Below are 13,829 nucleotides of genomic sequence, written 5' to 3' on the forward strand. Positions count from 1 at the left end.
GTGACAGAGTGGCCTGAAGTGGAGGAGAGGGAWGTTGAGTCTCAAATAAGTGACCCAGCACTATATAATGGGATACGTGGTCACCCTTATTTATTATTGCTGTTATTACTCAAGCCGCAATTACGTCAAGCAGCAGAGGTTTCTAGTGGAACCTTTAAAGGTTCCAGCAGTGCTAGTGGCCCATGTATGTCTCCATTTTGAAATTTGGAATTTCTTAATTTTTCAACTTCTCATGTTTTGTTTCAAATATTAAAGCTCTAAACATTTACACGTTTTTTAAAAAAACTAACAAAACATCAAACAACAAAAGCTGAAGTCAAACACCCATCATCTGTGTGGATGGATACTCTTGCATAATCTTCAATTAGTACAACTGATGTTCTATACTTCCCCCACCGCCCGCCATGTTGCCTCCTAAATTCAGTGCATAGTCTGGATAGTGCATTGTTAATTTTGGCTATGAGCACAGAATATATACACAAAAAWGTGAATTTGAGGTTACCAATGCAACTTTAATTTTGGCAATTCACGATTTTTTTGCTTCTTGGTATAGCAACCTTAATGAGCTTGGATTTTGTTTACCTTTAATGTAGAATTTATTTAAATTGGTAGAAGAAGACTTTACAACATCATCTGCTGCCGTTKTATGACAATGGAAAAAAGGAAAAATTGGGGGGTCTACCTTTACATACTAAAATAAATTACCAGAAAATCCATCAATTTTAGCAGTATGTGTTGAATGTTCTTTGTAACCAAGTCATTAACAAATTTTAAAATCACAATGTAATTTTAAATGAAAAATTTCTTCCTTAGGTCCTGGGACATGTAGACCCTCTTGCGTCGCTGGCTTCAGCTCCATCATGACATCCCAACATGTACTGTGTTAATGATGCTGCATTGCCCACTGAACCCTGCTGGAGCATGGAGCTGGGTGCACTGAATGGAAGGTCAAGTGTTTGTTTTCTCATAATGCTGTCTTGAGTATCCTATCTCAAAAAAAGCATAAGATACTTAAAAATATTATTTTATCTATGAATAGTCATAAAATTGGCAGCTTCTTCTCCCCTCTTTCCCCTGCCACTGTATAGGCTTCATAATCCAGCAGTATTTGTAATATGGTTGTTTGCTGTTCCATCATATTAAAAAGAATTGGCAATATAACTAAGGCTGGATGATAGTGGGTGAAGAAAAATCACTTTTTCCTCCTTTAAACAGCAATGTACTGAAATGTCTTTCATTACTAAGCCCTGGGGTGTGTTGAGACCTACTGCTGAAGTTGATGGATTTTTACAACTTGCTTTTYGGAGTTGATACAACTGTTTTGGGGTTGATCAATTTATACAACAACTATCATCACTCTTCCCAACAGTAGGCAAACAAGAGAATTTTTGGTACTTTGTTGCTGAAATAACTGGCTCATCCAAAACCAATAAAACACAAACTATATCAAGTGCCAACTTATATTTTCCATGGATGAAAGTATTCTTTGTCAGAGATGCAATACTTCTTTCCTTACAGTGACATGAGTGCATCAGCTTCCCTTTCCTCTGAAACCAGTTCTGACTATCTTCTCAGTCACGTAACAGGCATATTTCTTACAAAATGTGCTGTGTGTTTGAATGTATATGCAGCACACTTTTAAGTTCATATTTTGGATTGTAGATGGCTGTCATTTCATTTGATCTTGGTGTTAGTCTTTACAATGTAATTAGTATTTTGTGTTACTCTGACAACAGTATAAAAATAATATTTGGATATTCTGAACTCAATAAACTGATCAGAATAAATTAATTCCATACAAAAYAAACAGTTATATTATGTAAATATGTTGTTTGTTCTTTTTCTACGTATATGATGTCCTTTGGAAATCAAATTGAGGTAAGTTAGAAAAGACTTAATAAAAATGTGTATTGTTAGTTGAGGCTTTTGTATGATGGTAAAAATGCTTAATTCTGGTAAATTCAATGGATTCAGGTCAAATCYTGAAATCCTGAAAAACATGTTTTTCCTTCTGGCTTTGTCATGTTTAAAACCCGGGGATATTTATTGTGGTCCCAAGTCTGCCTTCCACTGTAGTGACTTTCCAAATGTTATTTATATCATTGTGAGTTGTGCTCGTTTCATTTCCTTTTCTCTTTGTGCTGAGTAAAAACTGTGGCAATTTTACAATGAAAGTGTACATCCAAGAACGGTGATCTGTACTTCCAGWGTGTGTCTGTGAATGGCAAGTAAACTTTGCTGTTAAATCATCTACTTCTTCATTGTATTTACAATATGTGCAAAAGTACAATAGAGCAGTTATATCCTCGGCATTACCTATACTTAACAACTTAGCTCTAATTCTGTTCTATACTTWTAATAAAAAAATCAGCTTGTCTAGCTATTTTGGGGAGCTCTTTTCTTGTGTTGTGAGCATAACACAAGGTAATCTGCAAGGTGTTTTCTCTCTTAGTGTATTCATTTATGAGAGTTACAATATTTCAAAAATTMATTTAAAACTTTCACCTGAAAGCTTTTTATCCCAAATTAAGTCTTTTCAGTAATGTAAAATAGTGATTAATATTGTATCTTGAGTTTCTTTTTGAATTAGTTTGTTTACTTATTTCTTCCTTGGCTATTCATAGCAGAGCTGAAAGAGTGTGGAAAAACAYGAGAATTCTGGAGAGTTTGTGTTCATTATGTGATCAGGCATTCAAAACCACGTCAGATGAACAGGCATCACAAACACATCCATCAGAAAAAACRAAGTGGAAGAGAGGAAGAGAAAAGAAAGCAAGCTGATGATAATCCTGTGTGCTCCAACACAAAAGCAACTAAAAGAAGAATTTGAGTGAATTTGCATGCAGCATCTGCAGTAGGTATAACCTATATTATAGCAAAACTGTATTTTGTTGTGCTCCAGATAGTTCTGTAGATCTTCATTACAGARCAATTAATAGAGAACTGTACAAATGTAGTCAAAGGCTCACCCCCTCCCAGCTTTTGAAACTTGTCCACAGATAGCCTAAACAAAGAATTAGGTATGCTATTCAAGTAGCTGTGTCTTCTGTAGGTCTGTGATAGTATGATTCTTCTCAGTAAAGACACAGGGTTGATTGGCTCTTTTTTCCTGTTGCTTTTAGTGAAATGTAAAAGGAGAAAACCTTTCAATGAGATGTGTTCTTTGAAGAGCCAAGAGACATGCTGTGTTTGTAGTACTATGAGGCTTAYTGGAATTTTGCACATAAACTAGATGAAAAAAAAAAGTCACAACGTTCAGTTTCCTCTGCGGTTAGATTTGTAAGAGGCATATTTGCTGAAGCGGTAGTTTTATCTGCTAACATAAAATTCATTTTCGATGCAGTCTTAAGAGTTTACTTTAAGACTTAGCCTGACCTCAACTGCATCCTTTCTTCCAAAGAATTTGAGAAGACATCTGAGGTTTTCCTCCAATAAAGTAAGCTAACACTTTGCTCTTCAGAAAAGGTCTTTCCTTTTTTCTTTAATAATGAAGACAGTGATCTTCGATAGTACTGACAATGAGTTGACATCACAYGATATTCACATGAGAGTTATCCCAGTATTTAGGAGAAACTTTTAAAAAAATTAGTGCAGTGTACTTTGTTTCTCTTGTTTTCTTCTAAGTGTTCTGTTTTGGTGATGTTCTTTCTTGTGGTATGTGACCATACATGTGTCTTTTACAATATTAGAAACACTTTCACCATGGACATCTTCAGTTTAACCAGACGAATTTAAAGTTGTCTGGAATTTTTAAAGTTATGTATTACAATCCAAGTGACTCACACTGTCAGAGTTCCTTTTCCAAATGGTTTATGTTCTGGACTCCACCTACCACCCCACCTTTTCTTAGGACTGAAGTCATTGTCAGTCTGTAGCAAATCTGGGTTTGCACACTTGGAAGTTATTATTGGYTGTCTAAATAAATACATATTCTGGTAGCTTACTGAAATTAGTGTTTAAAAACATTGGCACTTGGATAGTCGAGGGCCTGATCACTTGTAGTGAACTAGCAGCTTTGATAATAGATACAGAGTAGACTGACGTGCAGATAAGTCTTTGACATAGACATCTCTTTTTTTATTTTTAAATTAAGTAGTAGATTAAGAAGTAKTATCATAGTCAACACATGTTTCAGTCATAGCAAATTGACAAAGCAGAAATGCAAGTTGCTCTGATATTCATAGTGAAATATTTTGAAATAGCTTGTCTCAATTTTAAAATGCTCGAGAGGTGTTATTTTACAARGTTAAGCATTTACATCACTATATTGTTAAAACTTATTTTGGACAAGGAGTGTAAGGCACCACAGGTTTTATTCTGGGGGTACATATGAGATGCATGGTTATCTGAATGCATAACCTCTCTTWTAGAAGCAAAACCAGTGCTTATTGAATGGGTTTTTTGAGCAGCCCCTGAAAAGTGATGATCATAATTGCAAAGATTAAGARTTAAGAATCTCTTTGTATTTTTTGTACCTAGCAACTGACTTGAGTTTTGCTGTGATATCTGTACGGCAAAACAAACTTCGTTAACACTGCTTCATTCGTAGAATTTCTTAGAGCAGCAAACTAATGAAACTAGTAAATAGCTGTATTAACAACCTGTACTGTGTTTTTTTGTTTGTTTGTTTTTTTTTGTTTTTTTTTGTTTTTTTTTTTAACTTCCTTCCACTAAAGGCCCTGACGTTGGCCTGGCAGAATCGAATATGTTGTGGATGTCAGCCATCTCAGTCACGTCCCAGAACTCAGGTTAGTTAGCTGGTGGCAGGCTGGCGTAGAGGTATCCCTGCTTATGGATTGTGACTCTGAATGCGGAGGATGTGCTCCCAYGCAGAGCTCCAGTAGGCTTATTTCCCCCTCTTCCCAGAACCAGCTTTAATCATACCTGGATAAATAGATTCATTTGGGAAGTGTATTTTGGAATATACTTTAATTTTAAAACGTTTTTAATTCCTTTAAACTGCTGTCACTGTGCTGAATTGTCAGAGAACTGCAAGTGATGGTATACAGGGAACAGCTATATTCCTGTCTGTTTCCTCTTTTTTTCCAGAAGAGGGCAGCAAAGGAACAACATTATACTGGATTTTACTTTTCAAATGTTCTCAGTATTCCTCTGTGCTCGTAAACCTCAGTACAGACTACCTACTGGTGTCAGAGTTTCAGTTTAAAATGATTGTTTCGACCTAACTCATTTGCTACAAGGATAATTCGCATAATATGTGAATTGCTTTTTTTTTAATATAGTTTTTCTTTTTTCTTTTTTTTTTAGTTTTAAACAATGGAATTTACTAAATGGAACCCAGTAACATTGTTGTTTAAAAGTTGAAATCACCTAGGGCTTGCTCACTTCTTTCAAATACTGATTTTCCACAGTTCAAGTTAAATTAATATGACGATTAAATTGCTCATATGGCCATTTTTTTTCTCCCATCAGAAAATGAAGCTGAGAATCCAGTATARTGATGTTTTCAGTTCATGTATCTACTTTACAAGGATGTCTTACGTTTTCTACTGACTGTGCGTGTAAGTTCAAAGGCCTCAACTGARAGGGAGTACAAGGGATAGTAAGAAAGGCATCATAAATTGTGGAAAAATAAACTTCAGAATGTTTTTCAACTATAATTAGCATTTTTTTTTTAGTATGAATAAAGGACACTTAAGAGTTGCTAGCATGTAAAAATTGTAGTCAAAAATGGTTGTATAGTGCTAGAGGGTACCATGCTGATACCTGCCGGATGATTGTGTTTACAACATGATAAACTTCCTTGGAAGGGAGTGTGTAAATACTGGGGAAGAAGACTCTAAATCTTTCTAAAAGTTAGAATTTTTCCAGTTAGCCTTTTCCTTTGCTACTCTATGCCTTTGAAAACATTTTTCCTTTCTCTTGGAATATTTGGGACCTTTACGGTCTTAAGGTTTCTGAATTGTCCAGTGTCTCAAAAACACTTTATTAAATCTGTATTACAGTACCAGGTTCCTTTGAGTTTTGCCTCTTATCCTTACATGGTTAAACCAATCCTCCCATAATAGTCTTCTTTCCTCTTTCATTTGTTTAAAGAAAAAAGAATACATGTCAGTATTTGCAGGTCAGTTTGCACCCTCAAAACTGAATTAGATCAGCACYACACACAAAACTACCAGAATTCTGAAATCTGCATTTAAACTATTACATCTGCTGCAAATAGACAGCTATGTTTAATTTTTTTTKGGGGGGAGGGGGGGGAGTAATTAAGCTAGAAAATCCAAATAGCTCTACTTTTCTACAAAACATGTAATCAGAGCAAAGTTATTCTGCTTTGTCATTGTGATGCATAAAAAGTACAGTTTTAATTGTAATTTCAATGAATAGAAATGATAACAAGATATTTTCTTGTTCCATGATTTGGTACATTATACTGCAGAACTACTGTGCTTGTGTTGAATTCGCGAAGATATTGAAGAAATTTGGAGAAAAACTCCATATTTGGTCTGGTTTCTGTTTCATAACGCAAAAAAAAAAAAAAATTTTTATCATGTAGTAGTTTAGAATTCTAGACTCTTTTCTTTCTTTCTTTTTTTTTTTTATATTAGCCTTTTTCCTTGAATGATCTCAAATCTTCAGGAAAGAAGGGAAAAATTAATACAGAAGTTATTCAGAATGGCATAGCTGCCTGTCAAGATGGCTTTCATCTTGAAGCCCACTATTTAAATCCCAGATTTTTTCTTGGGGSTTGTGGTTCTTTGTTCTAGTTTTCACACCTTGTATAAACAGAACAGGTTTTAACAACTGCTCTAAGTATTTTAGTTCCCTCATGCAAACTTATTCTGTGATCATGTAAGCTTTATTTCTCTGGGGCAAGAAAGTGTTAAGTCACACACATAGCTGAGAATTAATTCTATTTTTGCATCTTTCTTGTTCTGAATACTGCAGTAAAACAGTAGCTGAATGATTCACTTCTAATTTAGAATTAACAGGAATACTTTCACCAGTAGAAGTCCTAAGTATAATGTAAAACAGTTTAGTTTTTTTTTTTAATTACATTGTTTTTAGGATAGCAAGACTTTAAGTGCCTTCACAAATGTGTCATGAAAATAGCTGTGTTCTTGTTGTAGAGAGTTTAAGGAATGAGTAACAGTGTTTATTACTTGCAGCATGTGATTGTAGTGTGTGTATTTGGAATTAGTATTTACTTAGTAATTAATTATTTACAGGTATGATTCGAAAGGGCATTGTTTTATTTTGTTGAGTGCTGATCAAGAATCTGATGTAAGCGCTTCTTAACCTGCTATAGTAAACTTCAGTAGGAGAAGAATTTTAGAGTTGTTCCATGTTTATACTTATATTTCCCCCTTTAAAGTTACTTTGTGGTAAAGATGTGATATGTGACATGTGTTTGAATTTGTGAACATCCAGGGATTCCATTGTTGTTGCTGAGATTGAGGAACTTTAGGTGCTTGAGAAAGCTGGACAGTTTTGAAGTATTATAAGCAGGGTATAGGGAAGAATCTGGCAGATAAGGAATTTGGAACAAAAAATCTGCRCTCTGTATAGACCTTTTCAAATGCTTTACAATTTTCTTTCCTAGAAATCCTCTCTCTAAGTGCACATGTAATTATAATATGTGTTACTATTCCATTCGCAGGCCTGAAAGAATTGTGGGTTATGCCATGGTAATTCTGTCCTCATCCAGATGAAGAAATTCTAGAAGCTTAGCTGGACCATTTGGATAAAATACAACAATCTGGTACGATTATGTTGCATTATGCACTATTTGTTGCTCATAAATTACTTCAGCACAGGAGAGTGAATATTCTGGGAATATAAATAGATAGTTGAAAGATAATAACTGAAGTATGTGATTATAGTGAGGTCTAATGGGAATTCTTGTGCTCTCATCTTTTCCCTGTTGATACTAATCTTTCCTATTTAACTTATAGCCTTAAATATGCATAAGTCATTAAAAGCCTAAACTAACAAAGTAGCTGAGAAATGCCATCCTTTCAGACCACTTATACAGGAAAAATAGATGATAATTTTCCAGCTGTGACAAGGCTTATTTCCCTTCTGACAGGAGGTGTTCTTCAAATCTAGCTCTGCAAGGATACTGGGGAATCCGCGCTGGCATCAGAATTCTTCATTGCCAGCACCGCGTGTACCAACAAAGGCTCAAGGCCTCCCTGATGCAGCATATGGGAATCCATGCCGATGAGTTCTATGTCTGTGTTACCAGTTAAGATGAGCCCCCATAMAGGAGCGTGAAAGAAAGAGCTGTACAGTTGAATATTGAATGCTGTTTAGGAGTACCTCCTTTGTGCTGGAAAAAGCATTTCTAGAGGAAAGGGTTTTTAAATTTTTTTTTCATTCTGATTTAACAGAACAGGCAAATTTTTAACTTAAGTGTATTTTTTGTGACATTAGGGATATTGTTCTTTAAGGATATGCTTGAGTTACTGTCCTGGAAGTGGATCTACTTACTGAAAACCTGACTTAAGATTTATATTGTAAGACAGCTATGACAAGGTATAGTACTGCAAAGAAGCACCTCTACTTTCTTTCACCTGCAAAGCCTTACCCAGAGACAGCTGGCATCCCTGGCATGTTAATTGAGAAGAAAGTCTTTGTTAGTTCAGAGGGACGTGGTCTTCCAGCCAATTTGGATTTTTTTTTTCTGAACGGATACACTGTGGCCAGGAAAGAATGAGAATGTATTCTCTAAACTTTTTAAATCAATTTGCTCATATTTGTGTATTTCAAGTTTTTTAATATAATAGGCTCTTAATTTTCTTGCTCTGCTAACTTTGTTTTGTTTTCATATTTTATGAAACTTTCTCCTTTGGTTTTCTGTTTTCAAGTTTGATGTCAAGCATTCTATTGGAAGGCCCAGTTTTTCTCTGAGGGATGCTCTAGGGTTCTTTGTTTTGTGCAAGAAATCTGTTATACAGACCTCATGTTGCTATGGTTATGTGAAGTCCATCATCCTTTCCAAAAAGGCGTTTTTGTATTAGAAATTCTAAAATTTTCCACATAAGAGTATTCTTTGTATCATCCTCTGTTTGGAACTTTCAGATCTGTTCCATCTGGTAGGTATTTAAAAAGTAAAGCCTTATTTTTTTTTTTTTTTGAACTAAGCGTATTACAGATTTAGAAAATAAGAGGTTAAATTGAATAAATGGTATAGGAACGTGCTATGTTTCATTTACAGCCTTCTGAAATTTGCTATTTAACATGTGGAACAAGGGAGTGGATAGGCCAGTGGGAAGCCAATTACCTGCTTGCGACAATATTTACATAAATCAGCATGTGGAGAACCTGTCCTGTAGGACCTGGCAGTGTAACAAAGAGGGAATATCCACTTTTGTTCACACTGGCAAAATTAACTTTTCAGCAAGTTTCAGAAATAAAATTGTCTTACAGTGGTTTGGCAGGAATTGGTTTGGCTCTGACACTTGAGCAGTGTGAGTGGTGCTCCATCCTGCAGTGTTGGAACCAGGCGTAACACGTTGTTAGACTGAGTAGGCAGATCTCTGGCAGAAAACATAGGTGTGAAGAGGACTGATAGACATCTCATGCTACTGGGACAGATGGCTGCCAGTCTATGAGGTAGCAAGTATGCTATGTCTTGAAAGACAGACATTTGCCCTATTAAATATTCTTAGATTATGTAGAAGGCARTTGACTAGCATGAGCTTCAAAAGATATAGGAAGACAGTCATACCTGAAGAAGAAAYTTGACTTTTCCTGGGAGGCTGACTAGAGAATGTAGCCAGCTATTGCTAATGATGTTCATGTACATGAGCAGATACATGACCAAATACATGCTAAATGAATTCAACTTTTGCGGAAAATAAAATAAGTCATTGTCTAGAATAGRGACTGCAAATTCAAAATTATCTTCTGTTCCCAATTCTGATGCTGACTTGCTATGTAACCTTCAGCAAACACATATAATGAGTTTGAGGAAGTTGCTTATTACTTATGAAAATACAGTCTATTATCTAGATATCAAACCATTGACAACTGCTTCTGAAAATATCATTAACCTCCCCCTGCTTGCTTCTGTGTTGACGATTGGAGGTAAACATAAAATATACTTTTATTCCACATCATGCTGACTGTGCAGTGAGTACATAATATGGTATCCACTACATTAACTCTTAAAAGATAACACTTTTCTTTTAACTCTTTTTATTATCTTACAAAACTGAAATTTATTTATTTGTGTGCTTGATTTTGGTTTGAAAAGTGAAAATAGATCTACTTATTTTGAGGGGATTTTTTTGGGGGGGGGTTAGATTCATTGCAGATACTCTACTATTAGGCTATTATTTCAAAATTTTAGTACTTGAGAAAAATATGCAGATAAATATCATAAATTTGAAATTTTATTGGGGATGCAGACAAAAGAGAACCTAGTCCTTTAAGAATGTAGCTCTCAATGTTTCTGTCGCAGTTTTTTCTATATATTTGTGACCTAAGTAGTATCTTTGCTATCTTTACAGAAAATTCTTTGTTTGTTTTTCTTCGTTAAGTTAAAATGACTTTCTCTTAATGTTGTTTCCTTTTGCTTCTTGATAATTTCCTGTTCTGCCACATTTCCCCTTTCTGAGTTTTTTTTTTTTTTTTTTTTTTTTTTTTTTTTTAATTGGTGGCATAGAGCAGGCTCAAGTCAACTGTCTGAACTTTCTGATTCAGGGAAAAGGTCAAAACTAAATTTGAAAATGGCTTTGGCTAGATTTTCTTGATTATGCTTGTGGTGGAAGTCAAATTTAAATACAGTGAGTATCATCTCCTGATGATAAAATGGACCATAATCTTTAACTGCCTAGACCATTATGTAAGATTGTGGTTCATCAGCAATTAGATCACATGAAAGATGAGGTGTGGTTTGAGGGTGTGTTTTAAATGTTAATTCTCTGATTTTCGTTTTCTCTTTCTATGCATATTTTCCCCTTTGCGTTCGTATAGAAGATATTCTGTCCTTCATACTTGCTTTCCATTTCTTCATAGGTGAGAAGCCTTTCAAATGTGAAGTTTGCTCTTATGCCTCCATTGATGCAAGGTATCTGCAGCGACACTTCCAAATACACACCAGTGAGAGGCCATACAAATGTCAGCTCTGTTCGTATAGTTGGTAAGTGTAAATAATTCCTCTCTGGGACAAGTTTTGCACATAAATTATTGTCTTTTTTTTTTTTTTTAAGACATCCTCCCCTCCCCCCACAAAGTGTGCACTCCTATCCTTTAATAAGTGAAAGTCATGTGTTTAAATATACTTCTGTAAGCAGCTGGGTTGTATAAAGGCTTTTTTTGTTTTAAGTTGTTTTCTATCCCCTCTCTCCAGCTCTTCCTGTATACTTTATAGGCTGAGCTAGAAGAAGTGTGGAACAGCAATATAATAAATACCAAAATACTTGAGAGAGAGAAGGTGATAATATCTGTGCAYGGAAAAGCACTGGTATGAATGAGCGACTTGCATTTTTTTTGTATTCGTTTACTGACTGTGTCTCTTATTCTGCTGTATTAGCTATACCAAGCTGCTTCTCCCATTGATTTCACATATTGCTTTCCTTGTAATGTTTTGATTTCCCCCTCCTCACTCCCCAGTTGAGGAAATGATCACATTTTGGACAGTGCTAACACATTTCCCGTTGTGAAACCATACATTACGCTTCTGTTCGTTTTGCAGTGTTGGCAGACTGCATCATGTGATGAGTGTGAGCATTAGCTAGTCTTAGAAAAGCTGAAGTACATGTTGAAAGTATGTACTTAGCAGCCTGAGAGACTGTTTAAATGTTAAATTCTTGTGTATTTAAACTCTGTACACTAAATGATGTACTGTTTGCTTTATTTCTTAAGCTCCAAAGGYTTAAACTGAGATAAGCTAATGTCCAAAAGTAATAGAGAGATGGGTTGATTTGTTGCTTAACGAGGAAAACTTCATTTGTTGTGTTTCTTTGTCCTTCATAGGAAAAATTATTTCTGCCTAGAAAATGAATGTTCCTTTTGCAGGGTCCTATGATGCCAGAATTCAAATCTGGAAATACACCTATCAAATATGATAAGGGAAACCTTGAGCTTGAAGTAAATTCCCTCCTTACTAAGAGCTTTTTGGCAACTGAGTAATGGAATAACAGGGAAAAATGTTTTCCTAAATTTTTATGGCAGCTATATAAAAATTTAGTTGTAAACATTATTTGGACAAAGTTGGATAATGTAAACATTAGATAAACATTATTGAATATAAACATTATCTAATTTTTGTAACAAAAAATGAAGGAAACTTAAATAATGGAATATTTGCTTACTGGCCCTTTTACAAAAGCCAGAGACATTTGTTCTCAGACGTTTACTTTCTAGGAAGTATTGCATATATCCCATTATATGAGCAGGTGAAAAGAGGAGTTGGAGAACTTGAGGGGTAGTTACAGTAAACTCTATGGACAATAACRTGGATCAGTGGTAACCTACTTTTTACGCATTACTATAGGAGGCACAGGAAATCCAGTTTCCTGTCATGTCAGAATAGGTTTAGTTATAGGGTATAGTTAAATGTGACGGGAGCTGTTGAAATAAACCATGTCATAATGCTTTTCATAGTATTTTTGTCTCTTTTGCAATATAACTTTACAAGCATATACTCTTTCATTTACTTGTTTTAAGTCAGCCCTAATAATTAGGATCRAAGTTCCTGTTACTTGTGAATTAACAATGCACTCCCTTCCACCAACCTGTTTTGCCTGGTTAAATGCACATTAGCCCTTGAAATGCAAACAGTTGCATGCTTAATTTCTATGGTGGAAATAGTGCTACAGAAATGAATAGAAAGTTTCCTTAGGAAATTGAAATACTTAGTATATGTAAGTCCATAGGATCAGGAAGTAAATGTTTATGAATAAATGATTCTGTAACAGTAAATGGTATCACTGTCTGAAAGTGCTCTCTTGTATATAAAATCTGTACCTACAAAATATTTGATTCATATCTAAATAATGGTAAGTGCAAATGCCTATTTTGTATTTCAGACCTAAATAGTTCGGATTTTCGAATAGCCACTCGTGAAATAGTTGCTTGAACTGTGTAAATACAGTTAAGGGCTGTGTTTTTTTTTTTTTTTTTTTTTTTTTTTTTTTTTCAGAACTTGATTTTCTTAAGATTAAGTACAATAGAATATAACACCCTCTATTTTTGAAATTGTATCAGGAGTAGAACAAAATCTGTAAGAAGGAAAACAACCAACAACTCTTACAGTCCTCAGGCATGTATTTTACACCCATGTAGAACCGATTAGGATGATCTCAGTGGGCTGTATTTAAAAGTGATGTGTAAAGGAGTAGAAATCAAACATGAACAAGCAGATCTGAGTGCAAGCAAGAGATAGCATAATGCAGTAGTGAAGTCCACAGAAAAGTGTCATCTCTAAACTAAATGATTTAGTTTGAGAATAAAAATGCATTTTTCACTGATACCCAGTTAGAAAACAGTTTCATTATTCAAATTGTCACCTGTTAATATTATTTTTGCTTAGCAGACATTGGCATCAATGTCACACTAGTGAAAAATAGAGTGAAATCTGAAGTGATAACTCCTCATCAGAATTCAGCCATATACTGTAACTTATTTGTAAAGTATGTCACTGCATGCATTAATTTTGTATATTTTCATATATATAGTGTATGTATAAGGAACCTGAGATTTAAATTGTGTATCAACTGCATTGTTTACTACATGTGAGCATTTTCACTTTAAGCTTTTAGTAATCTCAAAAGTCAAAGCTATGTAGAAAGAGAAATGTAAATTTGCTTGAGATATTTGCCTTGCTTAGTGATTGTGCAGAGTTTGATTACTGCCTG

Source organism: Rhea americana, unplaced genomic scaffold, assembly GCF_003343005.1.
Source record: "Rhea americana isolate MKP2758 unplaced genomic scaffold, rheAme1 scaffold_70, whole genome shotgun sequence".
In the NCBI taxonomy this organism is placed as follows: Eukaryota; Metazoa; Chordata; class Aves; order Rheiformes; family Rheidae; genus Rhea; species Rhea americana.